Below are 27,020 nucleotides of genomic sequence, written 5' to 3' on the forward strand. Positions count from 1 at the left end.
GGGGCACCCAGAGCAGAAGTTTGAATCCCAGCCAAGCACCAAGGAAGCAGGGGAGTCAGTGGGGTGAGCCAAACCACCTCGTTTATGCCCACAGCACAGTTAGGATGGCTTAAACAGAGTGGTTAGGGACACCGGGTCTGTGGAGGATACACTGGGGTGGGGGGGGTCACCATTTTTCTCCCCACCACGACCAAGGTGGGGCCTCAAGGATCAGACAGTGGGCCCACAGTGGAGGCAAGACCTGCCCATACCAAACCACGCCCCTCGGTGGTAACTGCATATCTACTGGAAAGGGATAGATGCTGAGGAACCAGATGGCCCCTCCTGGAGACTAGCGTTGCTGCATTGCCTAGATTAATTCTTGGACAATTCTTGTTATATAGATATATTCTTCCTTCCTTTTCTCCTTCTTATCTGTTCCCTCCTCTAGTCTAGTTACTCTGGTTGTTGGTTTGTTTAAGCAGATATATTTAATCCATTCTCTTAATACATGTTCCACACCTCCTTCTTTATTCTCCATTCTGCCTCTCTCAATTAAGCCATATAGTTTCTCTATCTGGATAACTTTATTTTCTTTTTCCTTTTCCCCACCTCCTTCTTTATGTTCCTTTCTCTCTCTCTCTGGATTAGGCTGTGTAGTTTCTCTGGTGAATTTTTTTTTTCTTTCTTTTTCCCTGCCCCTGTCATTTCTCTCTTTGTATGGGATAAGGCCTCTCCCATCAGCACTGCCTCCACCTTGTTGTTTACTTGTAACTGGTTATTCTGTTTTTCTGTTTTTCTTTTTTTCGGGGGGGGGGGTTGTTTTGTTTTGTGTGTTTGTGTGTTTTTGTTTTCTGTTTGTCTGTCTGTTTTCCTTTCCAAGGCTACTTCAACGAACAAATCAAAGCACACCTGGGGGAGGGTCCAAAACATCACTACAAGTCACAACAACAGATGGCAAGTAACACTCTCCAAAACACACCTCCTGAAGGGCCTGGCCCTGGACAATGTATGACCCCTCTTTAATATAGTAGTGCTCACAGGTGCAGGGCACATAACAAGCTTTAAAAACACATAAGGGACGGAAAACTAGCCAAAATGATGAAACGGAAGAATTCTCCTCAAAAGAAATTCCAGGAAGAAGTGACAGCTGAAGAATTGATCAAAACAGATATAAACAATATAACTGAAAAAGAATTTAGAATAATAGTCATAAGATTAAATCCCTGGGCTTGAAAAAAGCTTAGAAGACAGCAGAGAATCTTATTGCAGAGATCAAAGAAATAAAAAATAGTCATGATGAATTAAAAATGCTATAAATGAGGTGCAAAATAAAATAAAGGTGACCACAGTGTGGATTGAAGAGGCAGAGGGGAGAATAGGTGAATTAGAAGATAAAATTATGGAAAAAGAGGAAGTGAGAAAAAGAGAGGTAAAAAAAATCCAGGATCACAAAGGGAGAATTAGAGAACTAAGTGACTCAATCAAATGGAACAATATCCATATCATAGGACAAGAGACATCACTACAACCATGAAACCTATGGATAACACAATGACTCTAAATTCTTATCTTTTAATAATAACACTGAATATAAATGGGCTCAATGCTCCAATCAAAAGACATAGGGTATCAGAATAGATAAAAAAACAAGACCCATCTATTTTCTGTCTACAAGAGACCCATTTTAGACCTGAGGACACCTTTAGATTGAAAGTGAGTGGGGGGGCGCCTGGGTGGCTTGGTCGGTTAAGCATCTGACTTTGGCTCAGGTCATGATCTCACGGTCCGTGAGTTCAAGCCCCGCGTCAGGCTCTATGCTGACAGCTCAGAGCCTGGAGCCTGTTTCAGATTCTGTGTCTCCCTCTCTCTGACCCTCCCCTGTTCATGCTCTGTCTCTCTCTGTCTCAAAAATAAATAAACGTTAAATAAATAAATAAATAAATAAATAAATAAATGAATAAATAAATAAATGAAAGTGAGTGGATGGAGAACCATCTATCATGCTACCAGAAGTCAAAAAGAAAGCTGGAGTAGCCATACTAATATCAGACAAACTAGACTTTAAATTAAAGGCTGTAACAAGAGACGAATAAGGGCATTATATAAGAACAATAGGGTCTATCCATCAGGAAGAGCTAAAAATTATAAATGTCTATGCACTGAATTCAGAAGCACCCAAATATATAAAACAATTAATTACAAATATAAGCAATCTTATTGGTAAGAATGTGGTAATTGCAGGGGACATTAATACTCCACTTACAACAATGGACAGATCATCTACACAGAAAATCAGTAAAGAAACAATGGCCCTGAATGATACACTGGACCAGATGGACTTGACAGATATATTTAGAACTCTACATCCTAAAGCAGCAGAATATACCTTCTCCTCGAGTGCACATGGAATATTCACCAAGATATATCACATACTGGGTCACAAAACAGTCCTCAAAAATATACAAGAATTGAGATCATACCATGCACACTTTCAGATCACAATGTTATGAAACTTGAAATCAACCACAAGAAAAAGTCTGGAAAACCTCCAAAAGCATGGAGGATAAAGAACATCTACCAGGGCGCCTGGGTGGCTTAGTCGGTTAAGCGTCCGACTTCGGCTCAGGTCATGATCTCGCGGTCCATGGGTTCGAGCCCCGCGTTGGGCTCTGTGCTGACAGCTCAGAGCCTGGAGCCTGTTTCAGAGTCTGTGTCTCCCTCTTTCTCTGACCCTCCCCTGTTCATGTTCTCTGTCTCAAAAATAAATAAATGTTAAAAAAAATTAAAAAAAAAAAAAAAAGAACATCCTACCAAAGAATGAATGGGTCAACCAGGCAATTAGAGAAGAAATTTAAAAATATATGTAAACAAATGAAAATGAAAACACAATAACCCAAACCCTTTGGGATGCAGCAAAGGAAAATACATTGCAATCCAGGCCTATCTCAAGAAACAAGAAAAATCCCAAATACAAAATCTAACAGCACACCAAAAGGAACTAGAAACAGAATAGCAAAGAAATCCTAAACCCAGCAGAAGAAGAGAAATAATAAAGATCAGAGCAGAAATAAATATAGAATCCAAAAAACAAAACAACAACAACAAAAACAGAACAGATTAATGAAACCAAGAGTTGGTTTTTTGAAAAAATAAACAAAATTGATAAACCTCTAGCCAGGCTTCTCAAAAAGAAAAGAGAAAGGATCCAAATAGATAAAATCATGGATGAAAATGGGTTTATTACAACCAATCCCTCAGAAATACAAGCAATTATCAGGGCATACTATGAAAAATTATATGCCAACAAACTAGACAACCTGGAAGAAATGAACAAATTCCTAAACACCCACACACTATCAAAACTCAAACAGGAATAAATAGAAAACTTGAACAGACCCATAACTAGTAAAGAAACTGAATAAGTCATCAAAAATTTCCCAACAACTAAGAGTCCTGGACCAGATGGCTTCCCTGGGGAATTCTACCAGACAATTAAAGCAAAGTTAATACCTATCCTTCTCAAGCTGTTCCAAAAAATAGAAATGGAAGGAAAACTTCTGGACTCATCGTATGAAGCCAGCATTACTTTGATTCCCAAACCAGACAGAGACCCCACAAAAAAAGAAGAACTACAGGCCAATATCCCTGATGAATATGGATGCAAAAATTCTCAACAAGATACTAGCAAATCAAATTCAACAACATATAAAAAGAATTATTCACCATGATCAAGTGGGATTCATTTCTGGGCTGCAGGGCTGGTTCAATATTCGCAAATCAATCAATGTGATACATCACATTAATAAAAGAAAGGATAAGAACCATATGATCCTGTCAATAGATGCAGAAAAAGCATTTGACAAAATACAGCATCCTTTCTTAATAAAAACCCTCAAGAAACTCATGATAGAAGGAACATACTCAAACATCATAAAAGCCATATATGAAAAGCCCACAGCTAATATCATCCTCAATGGGGAAAAACTGAGAGCTTTCTCCCTGAGATCAGGAACACGACAGGGATGTCCACCCTCCCCACTGTTGTTTAACAGTGTTGGAAATCCTAGCATCAGCAATCAGACAACAAAATAAAATAAAAGGCATCAAAATTGGCAAAGAAGAAGTCAAATTTTCACTCTTTGCAGACAACATGACACTCGACGTGGAAAACCCAAAGTCTCTACCAAAACCAGCATTCTTCTCAAAACTCAAACAAACAATCCTAAAATTTGTATGGAACCACAAAAGACCCCGAATAGCCACAGTAATACTGAAGAAGAAAACCAAAGTGGGAGGCATCACAATCCCAGACTTTAGCCACTACTACAAAGTTGTAATCATCAAGACAGTATGGTATTGACACAAAAACGGACACATAGGCCAATAAAATAGAATAGACAACTCAGAATTGGACCCACAAATGTTATGGCCAACTAATCTTTGACAAAGCAGGAAAGAGTATCCAATGGAAAAAAGACAGTCTCTTTAGCAAATGATGCTGGGAGAACTGGACAGCAACATGTAGAAGAATGAACCTAGGCCACTTTCTTACACCATTCACAAAAATAAACTCAAAATGGACAAAAGACCTAAATGTGAGACAGGAAACCATCAAAACCCAAGAGGGTAAAGCAGGCAACAACCTCTGACCTCAGCCACAGCAATTTCTTAATCGACACATCTCCAAAGGCAAGGGAATTCAAAGCAAAAATGAACTATTGGGACCTCATCAACATAAAAATCTTCTGCATTGCAAAGGAAACAATCAACAAAACTAAAAGACAACCGACAGAATGGGAAAAGATATTTGCAAGTGACATATCAGATAAAGGGCTACTATCCAAAATCTATAAAGAACTCACCAAACTCTACACCCGAAAAACAAATAATCCAGTGAAGAAATGGGCAGAAGACATGAATAGACACTTTTCTAAAGAAGACATCCAGATGGCCAACAGACACATAAAACGATGCTCAATGTCACTCATCATTAGGGAAACACAAATCAAAGCCACACTGAGATACCACCTCACACCAGAGTGGCTAAAATGAACAAATCAGAAGACTATAGATGCTGGAGAAGATGTGGAGAAATGGGAACCCTCTTACACTGTTGGTGGGAATGCAAACTGGTACAGCCACTCTGGAAAACAGTGTGGAGATTCCTCAAAAAAATTAAAAGTAGAACTACCCTACGACCCAGCAATAGCACTGCTAGGAATTTACCCAAGGGATACAGGAATGCTGATGCATAGGGGAACATTACTCCCAATGTTTATAGCAGCACTTTCAACAATAGCCAAATTATGGAAAGAACATAAATGTCCATAAACTGATGAATTGATAAAGAAGAGATGGTTTACATTTACAACGGAATACTACTTGGCAATGAGAAAGAATAAAATCATGCCATATGCAGCAATGTGGATGGCACTGGAGGGTATTATGCTAAGTGAAATAAGTCAGTCAGAGAAAGACAGATATCATATGTTTTCATTCATATGTGGATGTTGAGAAACTTAACAGAAGAATGTGAGGGGAGGGAAGGGGGGAAAATCACTACAGAGAGGGAGGGAGGCAAACCATAATAGACTCTTAAATACAGAGAACAAACTGAGGGTTGATGGGGGTTGGGGGAGAGGGGAAAGTGGGTAATGAGAAGGGCACTTGTTGGGATGAGCACTGGGTGTTGTATGTAAGGAATGAATCACGGGAATCTACCCCCAAAACCAAGAGCACACTGTATACACTGTATGTTAGCCAACCTGACAATAAATTGTATTAAAAAATAGATAAAATATATTAAATATGTGAATAAAAATATTAAAGATAGATGATATATCAATGATAGATAAAAATAATAAATAAGTAAAAAGCACAGGAAGGAGACTTTGGTTCCGGATGCAGATTTGGTTCTAGATTGCTATATATTACGTTGCTTGTGTGACCTTCAGACAAGTCACTTTACCTCTCTGGACTTGAGTTTCTTCCCTTGCAACAGATCATGAGTTTTGTCATATGTAATGTGGGCAATGTGCCTTACACATGTGTGGTTACACATTAGAACATTTGAGGAGAGCTTTTTTTTTTTTTAATCAGATGTCCAGGCCTCTATCCAGGCCAATTAAATCAGAATCTCTGGAGAGTGGATCCCAGGCATAGATGTTTTTTAAAGTTCCCCGTGTGGTTTTTTTTTTTTTTTTTAATGTTTATTTATTTATTTTGAAAGAGAAAAAGAGTGTGAGTGCAGCGCTTAGAGGAGTGACAGAGAGAAATGGTGAGAGAGAAATCGAGAGAGAGAGAGAATATGAATCCCAAGCAGGCTCCATGCTGTCAGCACAAAGCATAACTCAGGGCCTGAACCCATGAACCGTGAGATCATGACCTGAGCCAAAACCAAGCGTCAGAAGCTTAACAGATTGAGCCACTCAGGAACCCTCCCTCCATGTGATTTTAATGTGCAGCCAAGTTAAAAACCCAATAAACTAGGTGATTTTTAAGAGTTCTTCCAGGTTTAAGATTCAAAGTACCAGACACCTGATAGAACAAGATAAAGTAGATAGCCCATTGTTTGAATTGAAAGGAGTCAGTGAATATGGTGTGATGCAAATAAAAGTTATGCACTCGTGATTTGGGGCAACCATTTGAAAAGCTGAGCCCAATGTGGTGAAAAGATATACGAATCTGGACAAAGATCATGGGATTGACCAATAAACCTAGAGATCAGCATCCTGGGAGATTTGCTGCATTTGTTAATCAATAAATATTTAGTGAGCGCTATAGGCCAACTGCTGCCAAACTCTATAGTTGAAACACAGGCAAATGGGACATGTCCACACTACCAGCAGAGACACTAATCATTTCTCTGTAGGCATCATGAAATGCCTCATGGAGGAGGTAGCATTTGAATGAAACCTTGAGAATGGCTGGAAGTATATGCACACGTGGAACTCAGGTTGGGGGTGGGAAGCACATTGGAGACGGGAGAAAGAGGGTAAACAAAGAAACAAAGCTCCACACTTCACACTAAGCGAAACTGAACTCTGTGCTTCTCCAAACACAGCTCTTTCGCATCGCCATACCTTTAATTAAGGTATTCTTCCTGCCTCTGACACCTCTCCTCTTTTTACATGGACAAGTCCCGTCATTTCTAAAGAGCCAACTGAGAGTAACTTCCTCTAGGATACCATCACTGAGGCACCAGGTCTGTCTCCCAGTACTTCCCCATGTTTGCCTCCATCGTGAGTCTTACACATAACAGCCCCCATTGTGCTGTGAGCTCTTCAAGGGCAGGAATGTCCCACATATTCATATTCATTCACGATCTGGTTTCCATTGTCTATCACATGTCCTGGCTCTTATAGGTCTTCGGTAAGTATTTATTTAGCTGGTCTAAGAAAATAGTCTTTTTAAGAAGATAGATTTTATCATTCTTTAGCTCAGATTTTTTTTTTAATGATTTCTTGTTTACTTTTAATAAAATCCAGACTCTTTACTGGGGTCTACAAAGTCCTAGATGATTTGGACCCACATGTTTTTCTAACCTTTAATCTTTCCTTCTTTTTCACTACGTACATAAAACAAACTTGAAAGTCTTGAGGCACAAGTAAATTAACTACCCGCCAGGACAAAACTTAACTCTTCTTACAAGGAAAATGAAGAAATACAGATAATCACACTGTGGCATCTGGTATACAATCAGAACTTTCTAGTTATGTGAAAAAGCATGAAAATGTGACCCAAATCCAAGAGAGAAATCAGTCAATAGGAACAGATACAGAAATGAAAGGGATGATGGGATTAGCAGAAAGGGTTTTAAAATAGCCATTAGAGGGGCACCTGGGTGGTTCAGTCGGTTAAGCTTCTGACTTGGGCGCAGGTGATCTGACAGCTTGTGAGTTTGATCCCCGTGTCAGGCTCTGTGCTGACAGCTCAGAGCCTGGAGCCTGCTTTGGACTCTGTGTCTCCTTCTCTCTCTACCCCTCCCCTGCTTTCACTCTGTCTCTCTCAAAAATAAACAAACATTAAAAAAAATTTTTTTTAAATAGCCATTAGAGGAGATAACATAACTAAAAAAAATCTCAGTTAATCTCAAAGAATGCAGGAAAGGAGGAAAAAGGAACGAAGAACAGATGGCCCAAATGGAAAACAAAAAGCAAGATGGGAGACTCGATCCCAGTTAAAGGTAAATAAACACTCCAATTAAAAGACAAAGATTGGGGTTCCTGGGTAGCTTAGTTGGTTCGCCGTTCAACTTCAGCTCAGGTCATTATCTCACAGTCTGTGAGTTCAAGCCCCGTATCAGGCTCTGGGTTGATAGCTCAGAGCCTAGAGCCTGCTTCAGATTCTGGGTCTTCCTCTCTCTTTGCCCCTCCCCTACTAGCACTCTGTTTCTCTCTCTCTCTCTTAAAAATAAACATTTAAAAAAAATTTTTTAAAAGACAAAGATTGTCTGACTGGATAAAAGCAAAACTGAAAATAATCACATGGGAAATGGCAAATGTCCAGTTTGACCAAGTCATCAGGTGTGAAAAGTTAAGTAATGGGAGATAAGACTGGAAAGTCTGACTGAAGCCAAATTATGTTGGGTCATAGATGTCAAACCCTATACTTATTTCAGGTGCTTGTGTCTTCTGTGTGCAAATAAATAGTCCACCCCATAAAATGGAATGACTTTCTGGAAGAACAGGTATAAAGCTGACTTATTTTCCAGAATGTTTTAGTTCATAAGAAAAGCAAAGCTTTCTCCCTTCTGATTCTTACCTTCCTCGTGAGGAAACAGGGTGGCCATGGTCATGCATCAGCTGCCCAAGCCACCAATGCATAAATAAGCCAGGTGACAAACAAAACGTCAACCTTTAAACTACATACTATGATCTTTCTTTTAAAAGTGAAAATGTACTTGGACACTGGAGAAAGTAATAAGTTTAGTCTTCTCTTGTCATTAAATCAATAAAGAAATTAAAGAAAATATTACTCAAAACTGTGGTTCTTGGAAGATATCGCTTTTTTTTTTATTATTGTCATTATTATTATTGTTATTTCATTTTTCAGTGGCCACCGAGTATAAAAGTTCCTGGAGTTAAAGGCATAGCAAGATATAGAAAAGATATTGCTTTTGCCTGAGTTTCATGAAGCTGATATCAATCTTTTATTTCATAAACGTCAGGCTGGTTATTGCGTTAAACGTAAGCTTTGGTGCATTAAAAGTGGCAGTGACAGGAATACAAATAAGAGAATTCCCAAGGATACTAAGCAGGGGCCTGGGGAAGGACTGGCTTCCCTCCGACACCCGGAGAATGAAATTCAGGAAAGGTCACACAGCAGCCAGACTTTGGAGATAAATCTAAGCTCAACTGACTCTGTGAATAACTCAGCGGTACAGTTTTTTGCCGTTGTTTTTTCTCAGCCAGAAGAGAAAAGACAAAGGATTTGACTGAGCCTCAGAGGGAGGTCTGGATGTAGGGAGGTCTAAAAAGGCCCCGACTTGCCTCAGAAGATCTGGAGTTTACTCCCCAATTCAGCCGCCCCCAATAGCGCCCTCTGGAGGCCTCAGTTAGATCTGTAAGATAACAGCATTTTTTGAGCACTCTTTCTAAAAGTCCTTTCTCGCTTGAAATTTTAAGGACCTAGTACATACCTATAGGGAGCAATCAGTGACATCTGGAAAATACTCTCCAAATACCAGTTGTCCTGATGCCAATCACAACCTTGAGAGGAACGAAGGGTAGAGCTGAGTAAAGCGAATTTTACCTAAACCGATGGACGAGCAGTTAGCTAACCAACTGATAGCTCTGGTCCTAGGTCACAGGTCCTCTGGCTTCCAACAACACGTCCTCTATCCTATCCATCACTGCCTTTCAACAAATAGAATATAAGGCTTGTTTAAAGGGTACATTCAGGCAAAACGGGGAAACAGTGCTTTTGAGCTCTTCAGGAAGAATTTGGATCTGGGATCAAACAATAAAATGGAATGGGGCTGTCCATCAGGTCAGGATTAAGAATGGAGTTTGCCTACTTCTGAGTATATACTCAAAAGAATTGAAAATATGTCTTCAAACAAATCTTTGAACACAGATATCATTAGTGCCAGGGGATGAGAACTTTAGGCAGTACATCTGGATAATTTCTCCATTGGCAAACTCTTGACTTCCAAAGTCCCAAGTGCCTACTCTTGCCTTTCCTCATTACTATTCCCTTCAGGTACCTCATACCCTGGTCAGACCACAGGACAATTTTACCTGCCCTACACTTTCTTGACATTATATCCCTGCTCACACTATTCCCTCAGTCTGTATTGGATTCTATGCCTTCATCTAAACATATCTTCACAATTCTGAGAGGCATTGTCTGATGCTTCCAGATGGAAGGGCGTCTCTCCCTTTCTCGTCTGTATACTTTACTTCTTTCCTATAATTATTCCTGAACTTGGCTCAGCTCCCCTCTTAAACAGTACATTCCTTTAAGGCTAGAGGAATGCAGATTGTCACAGCACATGGACTTAGGGACTCAAACCAATCTTATCTTGATCTTTACAGTGCCAAGAGTACTTAATTGCCATCTCACTTTGGATATTAAACAGCAAATGCACAATAATATTTGTTGAGTGTTATTTCTTTACTTATTAATTTTATTTTAAAGCCACTTCAACATTAAAGCTCTTTTTCAATATTTATTCATTAATTTATTTTACAACTCGCTTTTGGAGTAATATTATGTAATACCAAAACAAATTTACAAAACAGCCATGGACTTCTATGAATATTTTTAGGGAATTTTCTTCTACAATTTTCTAGGGAAAAAAAGGAGGTACTAAAGATCAAGACTCAGGATCTCTTTCCCATATCACCAGGAGAACCTTAGCCTTCAAGAATGTTCCTTGTGACAGGTTTTTAAAGCTCCCAGACGAAAACATGCTGAACTGAAAGGAAATACGTTCTTTTCATTGCTTTAAACCCTTATTCACTTGACTACTAAAACACATACCTAATCATAGCACATATTTAAAGTCATGAAATATTTTCAGTACACTGCCTGAGGCAAATGATGTATTGTATATTCATCCCACAGTTCAGTAAATTCTGGATACAAAGACGTAAACCGATGCTCTCAAGGGATCGTGTCAGCGCAAACTTCCCTTAAAAAACAGTTCTTCCTCTCCAGAATTTGATTTTCTTTCTGAAAGATGGTATTCTTTAGATATGTCTCAGGTGACATACATAAATCTAGGCTACAGATCTTTCCTACAGTCATCAAAGCACATTCTGCCCTGTGACCGAATCACTTCCGCACAGGTGAGGCTCTTCCTGCTGTTCCTAGCAGGTTAGAGCTGCCCCCTAAAAGCCTTACGTCCAAGTAGGCATTTGCTAAATGAAATAAAAATTCTCCATTGAATTTGCCAGAGTTCTGATCAACCCCCCGCCACTGCTTTGATGTCTCTCAGGAAGTGCTGGCTACCTCAGGGAGTTAGCAGGTAGCAGACATGAATCACAGTGTGGCGTGCCAAGTGCCTCTCTTTGTCAGAGACTGAGAAACTGGTTTACGAACCTCTGTATTTTATCCATTTGCTTCTGCAAATCCTGTGGTCTCTGCCACTTTGCCTTTTCCAGCAATTCTACCACCAGTATCTTTAGGGCTTTTGTCCCTCTCTCACTTGTACAGTAGACCACTAGAATGAATGGAAGATTATTTGTGAAACTCTGTTACCATGTGTGAGGTACTGTGCTAGATGCCTAGAGATTAAATCGCGAGAACAAATATGGCCGCTTACATGGTGGACCTCACAGTCTAGTGGGTGAAGACAGGCTGTCGGTCAAATCATGACACAATAAATGGCTTACAGATGCAGTAAGCGCGACATAGAACAGCATGTACTGTTGAGGTGGTAAGAGGATTTACAGGAGGCTCTGAGCTGTTCAGGAAGGACAGGGATCACTTCCGCGAGATAGTGAAGCACTAGCTGAGAACTGACTTGTGAGTGGGAGCTGACAGTGGAGGTGAGCATTCCAGGCAGAGCTAGTGGCATGTGCAAAGGGCCTGTGGGAAGGAGTCTGGGAGTTATGAGGGCTGAAAGTCAGGTTGTAGGGCTAGAGCAAAGAGAGTTAGAGAGCGGGGAGAGAGAGAGACCTAGAGAGGAAGGACCATGTCAAGTCATACAGGCCCTTAGCTCTACATTCCAGGGTCCTTATTCTATGAGTCTCAGAAGTCAAAGGAGAATTTTAAGCAGAGGGCTGACCTAATTGGATTTGGGTTTCAAAACCAGTGGGAAAATTACTGATACAAAAGGAGGAGAGGGCAGCAAATTAAGGGGGAAGAAATAGTAACCAGCAGATTAATATTAACAATGTTTTCATTAGTGAGCTTTTGCTGTGCCCCACTCTCAGTCCTAAATTGACCATCTAGTCTTAGAGAAGCAATCCATTTGAAGTCATCTCCAAGTAGATCCTTGACAACCCAACCTGCCGTATTAACTTTCCGGCCTTCAGAGGTACTAATGGAAACGAGGGGAGAAAGAGCATCCTCCGTGGCCCGCTCCTAGAAAGTGTGGTGCACCTGCTGGCAGTCACTAACTCACTCGGTTTCAGCATGAGATGAGCTCAGAGGCCACCTGAGTATGCAGTTCCCTGGGCCTCTGGTAACTACAGTGTCACTGTGCAGCCAGCTCCAAACCGCATTCCTGTCCCGGAAGACCATGACTGAGTGAGGACCTCAGTCGCATGCCACCTCACTCTTGCAGGAATTCTGAGCATGTGACTTTAAGTTATAGGTCCATCACATTACTTTTGTATATGAACCAATCCCTCTCTTTGCTTTCCCTCTAGGGTGTTTTTAATGACAATGATTCCTCACTATAGCCTTGAGCTTAATACATAATAGGGGACTGTCTGACAAGTGAGGAAGCTTTTTTCCTTTTTTTTTTTTTTTTTTTTTTTTTTTTTTGAGACAGAGAGAGAGAGGGAGAGAAGGAGAATCCCAAGCAGGCTTCATGCCATCAACACAGAGCCCAGTGAGGGGCTCCATCTCACAAACCTCAAGATCATGACCTGAACCGAAATCAAGAGACGCTTAACCGACTGCACCACCCAGGTGCCCCAAGGAAGCTTTTTAAGTGAGAACCCCATCAACTTGTGCATTTAATCATCTTTATGCGGATGATACAACTAAATTTGGGACTACTGTTTATTTAGAAAGACTCCTTAAATATCAAAGACATTCTACCTGACGTCCTGAACCTTTATCATCAATCCTATCTTCCTAATGAAACTAAATAGTCTGGTCCTGGCGGGCTCACTGATTGTCAAACCTGCTACGTCCACAAACCCAAGAGCGACTCTACAGAAGTCCCCTTGTCCTCTCCCTTGGTTGACATTCCACCAGCCATCAGGGTCCATATTTCTAAAAATACCTCTTCTGTTGAGCTCTTCCTGATTACTGCCCCTGAAGAGGCCATGATAGCTTTCTTCTCTAAATCTTCCAAAGCTTTTAGAACACAGTTTGCCTTTTAGACCAATGCCCCCACGCACACACTCCCTAGGTTGTAAGTTGTTTGAAGGCAAGGGCTTCAACAATGACCATCTACTGCCTGCTGGTGGTGTTTGCAGAGTGCACTCCATGCGTCGAATGTAACTGACATGCAGATGGTCCCCGAGAGCCCCAAACTTAATCCCAGTCCTCCCAAGGCTGTCTCAGCAATGCAGGGAAATAGGTTTCTCATGTTTGAGCTACTATTTCCATCAGCAAGGCTGGGTCTTCTTGTTGCCAAGATCATCATAAACAAACCTACAAAAATGGTTTGCAATCCCATGCATGTAAATGTGTGAAAATCACTGACGAGAGTAACGGGTATGTATCTGCTACTGTATCCAGAAAAGTTACTTATGTATGTAAGCAGCTCTTTGCTTTTCCTACAGAACTTTGTACTGCTAAGGAATTGGGGCCGCTCTGATCCTTGTACTCACTCATAGTACCCGGAGCTATGCCTGGTTGATAGAAGCCCCACAAATATTTGTGATTCTGGTATGTTTTGCCACCATGATGAAAGTACTACATTATAACAGTGTTATCCCTTCCCAGACATATTTCCATTTTAAAAAGGACACCTGCAGAAAATAAAGCTTGTCCTACATCTTTAATAAAGTCGGCTGCTGCTTCTTTGAACCACAGCTATGGGATGGCCCACTCACCTCTCAGAAGATTCTCTGCTCTCCCAGCTCTGTTTTGAGTTTGCCAACCGCAGGGACAGAGTCGTGCATGCATCTGTCAGTCACCTGGCACAGAAGTGAGCAGACAGAAAGAATACAGTAAATATTTGGTATTTCTGACCATGTTATGTGCACAATCTCAAAAGCTGATGGGAGAGAGTACACGGCATTGCCCCTTCCAATCCCAGCTCCAGGAATGAACACTACTGAGCACCAGGCTATCCTATGCCAGAACATTCTCACCCACACTGAAGAAGACACGTCCAGGTCTTCCAAAAGGGCCAGAACTAAGCAGTCAAAAGAGGATCAATAAAACAAGGATTTGGCTCTGTTACTTGTGAACTTGACTTTTTTTACCTACATCATCACCAAGAGATGGTCAATCCACTAAACCTCTATCCTGTCAAGGAAAAAGTCCATCTTTGACAGCCCTGCCTGTAGAAATTTATCCTGATACTGAGCCTGTCTTCCATGTAACTTCCTACTATTGGAGGAAAAATCAGGTCCTTAATGACAGGGATTTTTGTCTTTTTTTCTTTGTTTAATTCTTAGTTAACATACAGTGTAGTCTTGGCTTCAGGAGTAGAACCCAGTGCTCATCCTAACAAGTGCCCTCCATAATGCCCATCACACTTTTAGCCCATTCCCCACCTACCTCTACCCTCCAGCAACCCTCAGTTTGTTCTCTGTATATAAGCATCTCTTATGGTTTGCCTCCCTCTCTGTTTTTATCTTATTTTTCCTTCCCTTCCCTTCTGTTATCTGTTGTCTTTTTCAAATTCCACCTATGAGTGAAATCACGTGATATCTATCTTTCTCTGACTGGCTTATTTTGCTAAGCAAATACCCTCTAGTTCCATCCATATTGTTGTAAGTGACAGGATTTCATTCTTTTTCATCACCAAGTAGTATTCCATTGTGTGTGTGTGTGTGTGTTTACATATAAGTATATATATGTTTATATATATATATGTATGTATGTATATATAATGTGTATATATATATATATATATAAAAGAGAGAGAATATATATATATATATATATATATATATATATATATATATATTAGATATATATATAAAACCCCAGTGTCTAGAACAGAGCCTGGCACAGAGTAGCACTCAATACTTTTCAAATGAATGAATGAATGAATAAGTCCTCACTCTGCTTCTCAGAGCCACATGGAATAAGTCTCCCTCCTTCCACATACCACCTTTTTAGACAATGAAGCCCCTCACCTTTCTGCTAAAATTTCTCCAAGACAAATTTCCAAGCTGCTTCACTATCCTGGTCAGTCTTCTCTGACCACTAAATCAAAGTGCTCAACAGGCTGGCTCAAGGTGGCTTTATCTCTCTCTTTAATAAGACTACAGATCCTGTGAGAATGGGGTCATGGTCACAATTAGGTATATAATATGCATTATGCTCTCACAGCCTGATAGAGCACCTTGCATCACAGCATACAGTAAGTGTTCAATAAATGCTGATGAATGAAGCTGTTAGCCTCCCTTTAGGTTGGTAGTGCTCATCTGGATTTCCATGGCAAGTTCTCTTGCTTTTTCTTCCTTTCTGTTTTGTCTATCTTTTCTCTGTAGCATTCACTCTTAATGAACTCCTCCCTCCTAGGACCGATTGGGGCTTATCATTTATTAGGAAATCAACAACAAAACACACTAACTCGAGCACCTGGGTGACTCAGTCAGTTAAGCATTCAACTCTTGATTTCAGCTCAGGTCACGATCTCACGGTTCATGAATCCAAGCCCTGCATCAGTCTCCGTGCTGACAGCACAGAGCCTGCTTGGGATTCTCTCTCCCTGTCTCTCTCTCTCTCTGCCCCTCCCCTGCTTGTGCTCTCCCTTTCTCAAAATAAATAATAAAATAAACTTTAAAAAGCCACACACTATAAAGTGGAAAAGTACCCTCTTAACCAAGGTTATTCTTCTCCCTGCCCCCACCCCACACATACGCATAATTCTTCAACCTGTACAGTAGGCGGTAAGAGCCATGGGAGAGAATTAGAATGATCAGGAATGATCAGTGAGACAAAGGCAGAGACTGGAAGAGCATGGATTCCCTCATTCATGAGTTAAGTGAAATCTTTGACACATGTTCACTTTACATTTGTAAGAAAGTCTTGGCTTTATTTTTTTAAATATATCCCGTAACACTTTCTAGAAGTATAGGAGCATAATTGATTAAATAGAGTGATATCCCATGTTTTTAATTAACCCAGACATAGCTTGCTTTGGGAGGTGACTTGGGCCATCATCGAGCGCTGTGGGCCCGGCCCCTGGCGAGGCGAGCATGCGACATTCCTCAAAGAAGGGAAACAGCTTGAGGCTCTGGAGTTGCACCCTAAGCGGGACTGAGCACATATGAACATCCAGGCACTCAGTCTCGCTGTGTCACTCTCCCTCCTGCTGTCCTGTCAGCATGAGAAAACTGAAGCTCAGGTGACTTTCCCAAAGCCACTCGATCAGCAATTAGGCGATCCAGGATTTAAACCCAAGTACGTGGCTCTGCCATCACAGCCTGTGATCTCAGTCACTAGATTGTGCGAAAGACAGGAACCAGAGACTCAGAGTTCCTGCGACTGGGACAGGAATTGTCCCTCAGACCGGTGACGAAACAGATACAACTTGCCCCTTGCCCCAGGTCCCTGTCTACTGCTATTCAATCCGCATGCTTCCCAGCCTTCGAGCCTCTGTGCAAATCGCTGCTTCTTGGGAGCCTCCCCCTGTCACTCACAAGGCTGAGCCCTTCCTGCTCTGCAGCCTCAGAGAAGTTGCCAGTTCTCCGGTGGCACCACCTTAATCTGCCCCATTTTGTGTGTTGTGCTGCTCGGAGAATGTTCCTAGGTCATCTTCACACGTGTGTGCACATACGCCCACTCTCGCCCCCAAGTCAGCTTTATGTTCGTGGCCGCAGAGAAGGAGACTTGGCTGGTTTTCGCAGCGCCCACCTAGGAGCCTGCACACAGTGCGACCCGGCAGCTCCCGTCCCGTTCAGGCTGAGGGAGACTGCCGAGGCTACTGACAGCCGGCCGGAGACAAGCAGACACAGGAACGGTGGCAGGTAACCTGTTGTGAACAAATTACGTTCAGACAAAATACAGAGTAGAGAATGGAGCAGCCTCTGGAGAGGTGTAGACGAAGTTCTAGAGAATCCTTCCAATTTGGGGTGTAGGAAAAAATCAGGGCGGGCTAGAAGGAGAAGGTGACGTTTCCCCTGGGCTTTGACGAATGGTAGAAGTTGGGGATGTGGGAGAGGATGGGAGTTCCAGATGGATAGCAAGGGCAAAAGCCCTGAGGTGAGTGACCCCAGGGAGGACACAAGGGAGAAAGAACAAATCCATTCAGTGCCTCATCTGGTGCAGGAAGGGTGCAGCAGGGGAATGAAGTTGGTTAGGTGGGTGGGGTCCAGATGGGGGATGGAGGTGTTTGAACCACAGGACTGGCATTTGAGATCTAGTCTGTGGATAGTAGGGAGTCATAGGAGGTTTTAGAGCAGAGGAGTGGTGCAATCACAAATGGGCTTCAGAAAATATTCAGCTGTAATTCACATGGAAAGTGTATTGGAAACAGAAGAGACTTATGGCAGAGATACCAGTATGAGAGGTCACAACAAAATGATCAAAGTTCTGAAACAACTGGGGCAGTAGTGTGGGAAGGGAAAGAGAGGGTTGTGAGGGCCCTGGGAGGTAGAACGAATGAAATTCCACACAGAGGGCATCAGAGAGGACAGACACATGGGGAGCTGAGAATAGTAACATTTACCAGATGTTTACAGGCTCCGTGCTGAGCAACGATGCACATCTTAGCCCTAGAGATCCTCACACCCACCCCAGGAAGTGGGCATCCCCATTTTACAGGTGTGGTCACTGAGGCACCAAGAAGTTAAACAACTTGCCACACACACACACACAGCTGGCAAGTGGCAGCGCTGGGGAGTTGAACCAGACCATCGTGGCCACAGCTCACACCCCTCATCACAAGACTGGGCTGAATCACAGAATTCCAGCAGGTTAGGGCAGAAAAGCATGAAGAGCCTAAGAAGGTGCCTGCCGAGAAAGCACTGGAAAGCAAGGTGGAGACAATGGCGGGGGGGGGGGGGGGGGGGGAAGGGGGGGGTGGTCCAGGGGCAAAGGGGGAGGAGGGACTCAGAAGGGAGCACTCCTCACTGACCACTCTGTGCTGCAGCCAAGCCGAGCACTTTTTTTTTAATTAAGTTTTTAATTTTAACTCCAGTATAGTTAATGTACAGTGTTACATTTGTTTCGGGTGTGCAATAGTGATTCAATGGTCCTATACCTTACTCAGTGCTCATCATGATGAGTATACTCCTAATCCCCTTCACCCATTTCAACTAACCACCCCCCCTCCACCTCCCCTTTGGTAACCATCAGTTTGTTCTCTATATTTGTGAGTCTGTTTCTTGGTTTGTCTCTTCCTTGCTTTCTTTTCCCTTTGCTCATTTGTTTTCTTTCTTAAATTCCACATGAGTGAGATCATATGGTATTTGTCTTTCTCTGACTTATTTCTCTTAGCACCATACTCTCTAGCTCCATCCATGTCATTGCAGATGGCAGGATTTCATTCTTTTTTAGAGGTGAGTAGTATCCCATTGTATATATATATACCACATGTTCTTTACCGGTTCATCAGTCAATGGACACTTGCGCTACGCCCATAATTTGGCTATTGCAAATAATGCTGCAATAAACACAGTGGTGAACGTAGCTCTTCAAATTACTGTTTTTTGTACTTGTTAGGTAAATGCTAGTAGTACAATTCCTGGACAGTAGGTAGTTCTACTTTTAACTTTTTCAGGAATGCCAGACACGTAAGGAGCACCTAGGGTGGCTCAGTCAGATGAGCGTCTGACTTTGGCTCAGGTCATGATCTCATGGTTCGTGCCTCACATCTGGCTCACTGCTGTCAGCCTGTCAGTGCAGAGCCCGCTTCTGATGCTCTGCCCCCCTCTCTCTCTCTCTGTCCCTCCCCCCGCTTGCACCCTCTCCCCCCAAAAATAAATTAGGGGTGCCTGGGTGGCTCAGTTGGTTAAGCATCTGACTTCAGTTCAGGTCATGATCTCACAGTTCACGAGTGGAGCCCCACATCGGGCTCTGTGCTGACGGCGTAGAGCCTGGAGCCTGTTTCGGTTTCTGTGTCTCCCTCTCTCTGACCCTCCCCTACTCATACTCTGTCTCTCTCTCAAAAAGAAAAAGAAAAAATAAGTTAGTTAAAAAATTTTTAAAAAGGAATACCAAGCACTTTAAATGCTTCCCTCCCTGAACACAGCAGCCACCCTGTGAGAGAGGTACCATTGCCTTCATCTTCCATTTACAGACAAAGAAACAGAAGCCCAGGGGCATCTGGGTGGCTCAGTCGTTTAAGCATCTGACTTTGGCTCAGGTCATGATCTTATGGTTCATGGGTTCGAGCCCCAAGTCGGGCTCTGCGCTGACAGTTCAGAGCCTGGAACCTGCTTTGGATTCTGTGCCTCTCTCTCTCTCTCTCTCTCTGCCCCTCCCTCACTCACACTCTGTCTCTCTCTCTCTCAAAAAAATAAATGTTAAAAAAATTAAAAAAAGAAAAAAGAAGAAACAGAAGCCCAGAGCTTGTGCATGAGGTTCTAGGATTCAACCCAGATCTGTTTAAAAAAATAAATAAAGAGATTAACTCAGGTCTTTTTGTCATCAAAGTCAGAATTCTTACCATCCTTTGCCAAAATGGACACAAGAATTCACACAAATGACAAAAAAGAAGAGGCCACTGTGTATGGCTGCTAAGAGGAGGTACAACCATACAGCTCCCAATCCAAACCAAACACTTCTCTCAGTGACTAACACTATTAGTAATCACACTGGCAGAACCAGTGGAAGATGGGGCCATCCCAGGCAACCTAGGAAGTGTACATCCTGCTGAAAGGACCCTGGCTGCATTACATGCCATGAAATAATTGAAATAAACGAGATAAAAATAAAATAAAATGGCGCTGAGGATGGGGCCAGACAACCATGGGTGGGAGGGAAATAGGACATGAGGAACTGGAGAAAATGAATATGGAGTCAATGTTTTCACAAAGTCTGAAGATGCTATCTCTAGAGAGGCAGTGAGACAGGCCCTGCCCTGAGCAGGGACAGTTCTTTGTAAATAGCTGTTGACTCATTAATTGAAACCGGAGAAGGGATTGTTTTTTTGGGAGGAAAAAATATTGAGTAGATTTGTAGTCAAAAGGAAAAGGCCCTAGGTGGGGCGGTGGGGGGGGGGGGGGGATTAAAATGCAAATACAAGAGGAAGTAATGAGATAAATCAGATTGGAGAGCCCAAGGGTCCAAGTGGGAGAAGAGCTTGCCTTGAAAGGGAGAAGAACTCTCTTCTCCAGAGAAGTAATCTAATGAAGCTGTGATGAGCAGAAGACTCATGGGGCAGAAGTTGTTCATCAGCAGAGGGAACTCAGGAGCCTCAGGTGAGGACAGGATACCAGCAATATCCTTTCCACATGTCACCTAACAAGTATCCCCGACCAGGGCCCCTAAAGTTGCCAACACACTTCCTAAAAGGGAAGAGGTCACTAAAGGACTAAGATGCCTGAGGCAGGGACGGGCCTCCAAGCTAAGCCTCAGGGGCCCCAGTCCCAGCTTGACCACTGACTTGCTTGGTCACCCAGAACAGGTGCTTCCCCTCTCGGGGGCTCGGTTGGTCTCTACCAAATCTAGAGGTTGAACTTGATCCGTGGATTTCAAAGGACTAGTGGCCCAGCATGGACAATGACGAAGTGTGTGTTTGCAACACTTAATCCAAATATAATACATCCATGTCTCGTAAGTGTATGGTTCTCTGGATATTCACACCCTGGGCATGCAAAGAAACCCACACCCAGATGAAGAAACACAACATGACGAGTAGCTCCAAAGCCCCTTGCGCTCACTTCCAGTCACTAACCCCCCACCCAGAGGAGCCCGTGCCCCAGCAGCAGAGATGAGCCCCACCTGTGTTTGTCCTGTCTCTCCATCAGGCCTAGAGGGCGCTATTTGGGGCCAGGTTTCTTCCATTCAGCACCACCCACAGCGCGGTGTGTAATGAGGGCATTGGCAATAATACGTTCCCCCCAAAATGACAAAAGTGAAGGCCATCCCATGACTCCTTCATCAGATTAAATGCATTTAAGTTCAATGACCCTCCTTTATTCTGAAATAATGTCCTTCCACCTATTTTGTGACAAAATCTTGTCCTCAAAGTTTGGTTGGTTTTCTGGTTTTGTTTTATTGTTGATACACTCGTCTTTACCCCTGTGCTGCAAATCCCATCTCTAAATTACACGGCCTTGAAATTTGGCTGGGCCAGGAAATCCCCGGGTCTGGGCCCTGCTGGTGTGAATGAACTCCAGGGTTCTGGGCACTGTGATTTACTGGGCAGAATCTCTTCAGGACTCTGAGCGTCCTGGTTAAAGGTCCCTCTGACGGCTGAGTGTGGAAGGAGAGAGCTAAGTCCACAGACGCTCAGCGGTGCCCAGAAAAGCTGCAGAACTGAAAGTCTTTACTTTTCTTGAGAGGAGAATGGAGAGAGGGAGGGGAGCCCTGTAGGCCACACACACTGTGTCCACACAGTGACGGGACTCCATAGTGTCGACTGCTCTGTAAACCAGACCAGATGAGGTTCAGTCAGGCAGCACAGAAGTCTAGACCCGAGGAGAAGGTGGGGAGCCCACTTACAGGACAGGACCGGAGAACAGAGCCAGACCACGTGAAGTCAGGTCTGAGTGTCCTCACCTCGGAGTCCCCCGGGGAATTCAGGAAAGAGGAGGATGGGCCATGGGCTGTGTCCCAGGAGGCCCTGAGAGCTGAAGCGGGACCTTGAAGAGCCTGCGAGACCTCATGGCAGGCACTCAGTTAATTTAAAGGAAAAAAAAAAAAAACTTGCTACACTAACTGACAGTAAGAAAATCACCTGTGCCGCTGCAAACACTACCAGCTGTGATGGCGTTTGAATCCATCCTTAAAAACAACAATTCAGGCTCAGTCACTGCCCTGAAGGAGCCATGAAGGCAATAGCATAAACGTGAAATAAAATACAAAATAAAAAAGGAATCTCAGAGTGCCCAGTTCTTAAAGAATAATTCTCTGGTGAGATTATGGAGCCTGTGATGGAATCTTTCATCAGGATCTACTTACTGAAGGGGAGGGGCCTTCAAGGCAAAACTCAGATCTGCCTTCCCCACCGGTGGTGCGGTTACTTATGCAGCTAAATCTCCTTCAGAACAATCGATTACAAGGCAATCATCCCTCACATCAAATCAATCTGAGGCCATGTTTCACATCACTAGTTTGTAAAAGGAGGCACCAAGAGCTCCTTGGTGTAGGTCGTATCCTAGTGCATGTGACATAGGATTCCTTACACACGTAACTTTTTAAAACACCTTCTATATGGCATGAAGCAAAATATATATCAGCATTTCTCCATAGTTGGTTGTTTTTGCTACCGGGTCAACAAGGGGCAGCTCTGTTTTGTTGCTGGCTATCCAGCCTTCAACACCCACCGTTCCATTTGTTCCTCCATCTCCTGTTTGGGAACATTTCCCACCTTTCAAGGCCTTGGCAGAAGGTAAGTCCAACACCTGCCACCACACACTCCCTCCTCTATTAACAGAAGTCAAGGGGTCGTGTTGTTTCTCCACCGCCCCCTGAGGCAGGCCGGCAATCCAGGCTTCACAGGTCAGATACTTGTTCCTGGTACCATGAGCGCTGGCCGAGCGGTGCTAATTCAGGGAGAATGTTTGAAGGTCAGATTCAGCACAGAAGTGCATCCTTCTGATGCCAACTGTTCCCAACACCCATGCCACCAACAACCCTCCATAAACCTCTTCTCCCTCTGCTTTTTTCCCCTAAATATGGAGTCAATTTCTGATTCTTACAGATGAGAACCCAGCGAGTACATTTTCTACTATATATGTAATGGGGCCTTACATCGGCCCAATAAGCCCTACCTCCAGATCACAGATTCTTCAATAGTAGAGACATGTTCTATTATTTCTTCCCATAGATGCTCAACGACAGGGTTGGGTGATACTAACTGATGCTAACAAGAAAGAGAAAGGGATTAGATGACCTCATAAGGGAATGTATCGAACTTAGTATGAAGTTCTCTGAAAAGAAGTCAAATAGAAGCACTTTGAATCTCCCAGAGTGGATTTGGTTTTCAATAATACAATAAGCTAACATGTTGAAGTGTAAGCATATAAATAACTCCACTGCATATCTGCCTCACGAGACATTATGTCCCAGGTATTTAATTTTAAAGTCACACTGAACATTATGTTTTAGTTAATGAACCTTGCTTCATAAGGCAATGAAAGCATTTCTGCCAATTAGCATCAGGTCCACTTCATATACATATCCCTCTAATTCTGCACTCGCCCACTGGGGTGGGGGGTGGGGGTAGAAGGTAATGACTTTCCTTTCACTTTATGTACACTTTCTGTGTGGGTGTTTTTACCCCCTGGTACCTCACAGTTGGTCACCTCTCTGCCAAAGAACAGCTAGAACATCTACATTTGCATCTGTACGTGCTGTTCCTTGACCCATGATCATAGCAAATTTAATTTCCTTCGTAGCAGAGAATCACCGTGTGATTCCAGCTCTGTGACATTCTGGAGAAGGCAAAATATGGAGACAGTAAAAAGCCAGGGGTTGCCAGGGACAGAGGGGTGGGAGAAGAACCGCTGGGGCACAAAGGACTTTTGGAGCAGTGAAAAGTTCTGTACGCAACCATAATGATGAATATACATGTTATTACACGTTTGTCCAAACCCCCAGAATGCACAACACTAAGAGTGATATGGAATAAACGATTGATTTTGGTTTTATAATGCATCAATATAGGTTCATCAACTGTAACAAATGTACCACTCTTGTGGGGGGGGGGGGGGGGTTGTTAATAGTGGGGGAGGCTGTGTATGTGTCAGGGCAGGGGTATACAGGATATCTGTACCATCCTCTGAATTTTGCTGGGAACCTAAAACTGCTGTAAAAAAGTTAAGTCTTAAAAAAAAAAAAAAAAAAAAAGCCCAGAAAGCAAAACTGTGGTGATTTTGTAGCATCTAGTATGGTAAGCCACCTTAGCAGAGGCCAGCAGAGGTCGCTACATTAACGAGATGGGCTGGCACTGCCCAGGAAGCCTGAGATAGGAACAGGATGTCCGGATGGGACCAAGCAACAGGGAGGCCTTAGAGAGGTTCTATAGAAACCTCCCGCCTGTCCTACTTACATTATAAAGTCCCCTGTGCTGTAGTCACGTTAGGGCATGTGTCTCCATTAAAGTACATGGTCTGTGAGGGGCCCCGTGGCAGGCATCTTTCTGTTCCCATGACACCCAGCTAAGGGTCCCATCGGAGCTGGCGTTTCAGTCCATCTTTGTTAAGTGAACTCTACCTGCATTCCTGCGCATAGACGTGGGCTGGGTACAATGAATTCTGAAAGGACATTGAGTGGCAGCTGTGTGAGAACACGAGGGTCCTCCTCAGGTCTTTCTTAGTATCTATAATCCAATGCACTTCCTCCGAGGCTGGCCATCGTTGCTCTCTCTGAAGAACCACACTGCCATCTGCTGGCGGAACACACAGGAGGGCCTGGATGTCACTGGGCCCACTCTGCAGGGGCTTGAACGAAAGTCGCAATGCTTGCCTCCCAGAGTAATGCCCACCCAACCCCTGGCGCGTGTGACACTTTCAACTGTGGAAACCCCAGGATCCCACCCTTATAGTTCTCCCAGCATCTCCTTGGAGGATTCTTCCTTTTCTTCAGAAATGTTTGTGTTGTTCAAAAATGTATGTCCTCCACCATGACCCCGGGCAAATTGCAGACTCTTCTGACCCCGGGAGGAAGGAAAGAAAGCATGGGATGGTGGAGGAGACATGTCCCACTCACCCCTTTTCCAAGGGGCTCCTTCACCACAGCCCCAGATCACCCGAGCAGGCTCGGTCAAGTTTTCTATAATGAGGTTTATTTCCCATTCTAACAACTCAAACATGAGGATGTACCTTAGAGTCATAATGCCTCTGTGTGAAAACCTTCTTTGATACCTTCTGGGGAGGTCGAGGGATCACCAGCATCAAAACCCCAGTTTATAGAATCGCATAGTGTGGGAATTATATCTCAGTAAACTGCAATTTCAAAAACAAATCTCTCGGGCTGGGTGGAAGTCATGGGCGTCCACGCTGAGCTCACGTTCAGGGACATGCTCTATGAGAGCTTCCTCACTCAATCCTCACGACCAAAGGACAGGGAGAGGCCGCCACTAATCTCCCTTTGCAGAAGGAGAAACGGGGGCTCAGAGAAGTTGTGCTCTCACCCAAGGACTCACAGCTAGTTATATGGTGCCATGTGATTTGGAACCATGTTCTTAATCACTATAGTACTCTGCCTTTCACATGCTACTTCTGTAATAGAAAAGTAAAACAAAAATCCCCTTAGAAAGAGAAAAGACTTTCCCTTTTATTAAACAAATATGATAGGAAAAAAACAAGATGTCTTCCACCAGGTGAATGTATAAACAAACTGGTGTATCTATAAGATGGAATATTATTTGGTGATGAAAAGAAATAAGCTATCAAGTCAGAAAAAGACAGGGATAAAGCTACATATTGCTGAGTTAGAGAGGCCGATCTGAAAGAACTTACATAGTATATGATTCCAATTATACAACCTTCTAGAAAAGTCAACACTAGAGAGACCGTAAACATATCAGTGGGTGCCGGCAGAGTGGGGCAGAGGGGGAAGCCTGAATGGGTGAAGCCCGGGGAACTTTTTCACGGCGGTGGAGCTATTCTGTGTGACACTGTAAGTGTGGACACATGACACTATTCATTCACCAAAACCCAAGGAACCATACAGCACAGAGTGAATCTTACTGTGTACACTTTGGCAAAAATCATTCAAGAGGTCAAGGGAATCCCAGGATGGAACTCAGTCTATGACCAGGCGTTCTAACGGCATTCAAATATGTGAAACAAGCTCACTAAAGGGAGAGGAGGAAAGGGCGCTGACTTACATCACTTTGGAAATGAGTGACGTCTGCAAAACCAAAGCTAAAAGAACTGCATGTGAACACTGTGCCCGAGTTGTTCGAGATTTCCGCACAGGCGCACAGTGCTAATACTGCCACACATGTGCATCAGAACCGAACAACTAGGTAAATGGACGGGGACTGTGGGAGTCGGGTTTCTCACTGGTGGAGCAGGAAGCTTCCAGAGAAGCAGGGAGAGGTGATCATGGATGAGAACTAGCGACCCTAGCACGAATCATGTCTAGCTTAATAGAGACACAGATGGTTACATATAGAAATGTATAGGTAAATAGATGAGAGAGAGAGAGAGAGAGAGAGAGAGAGAGAGAGAGAGATGGGTTAGCGTACACACATCGGGGTTTCCTTGCCCCCCGCTGAGAGGGCCTACAATGACAGTCCAGTAGCAAAGAGCCCATTTACTGCCCAGATGGTAGCTTTAAATCGCTTTCTCCAAGAAAAGGAACAAGGGCTCCTTGGGAAAACGGCTGATTCTAGAACTGAGGCGAGAAATATACCGGATGAGCCTGGAGCTTCTTGTAATGCCAGAAAGTAAGAACATGCTTAACGCGCATGCACACACGTGCACACACACACACACACACACAGAACTGTATCAAAAAGACAAAGGAACCAACTCAAAGAGTTCCCAATGGCCAAAGCTGGAACAATTTGAGCAACAAAATAAAGAAGTATTAGTTATAAACCAAAGCACAAGTCAACACGGATATGAAGAAATAATTGAAAAAATGAATTAATGTGAGCAAGGAGA

At 43.2% G+C, this 27,020-nt stretch overlaps 1 long non-coding RNA gene across 1 annotated transcript in view; it reads right to left on the minus strand.

Annotated features, from left to right (window-relative positions):
* The window catches only part of LOC109272880 (uncharacterized), a 60,439-nt gene that overhangs the window by 27,624 nt on the left and 5,795 nt on the right, over nucleotides 1-27,020 (minus strand). The window contains exon 2 of the long non-coding RNA XR_002082645.2: nucleotides 14,166-14,249. This is a non-coding gene — a long non-coding RNA (uncharacterized LOC109272880). The remainder of the gene's footprint in view (nucleotides 1-14,165; nucleotides 14,250-27,020) is intronic.

This window comes from Panthera pardus, unplaced genomic scaffold (genome assembly GCF_024362965.1).
Source record: "Panthera pardus isolate Hobbes unplaced genomic scaffold, ASM2436296v1 HiC_scaffold_22, whole genome shotgun sequence".
NCBI classification, from domain to species: domain Eukaryota; kingdom Metazoa; phylum Chordata; class Mammalia; order Carnivora; family Felidae; genus Panthera; species Panthera pardus.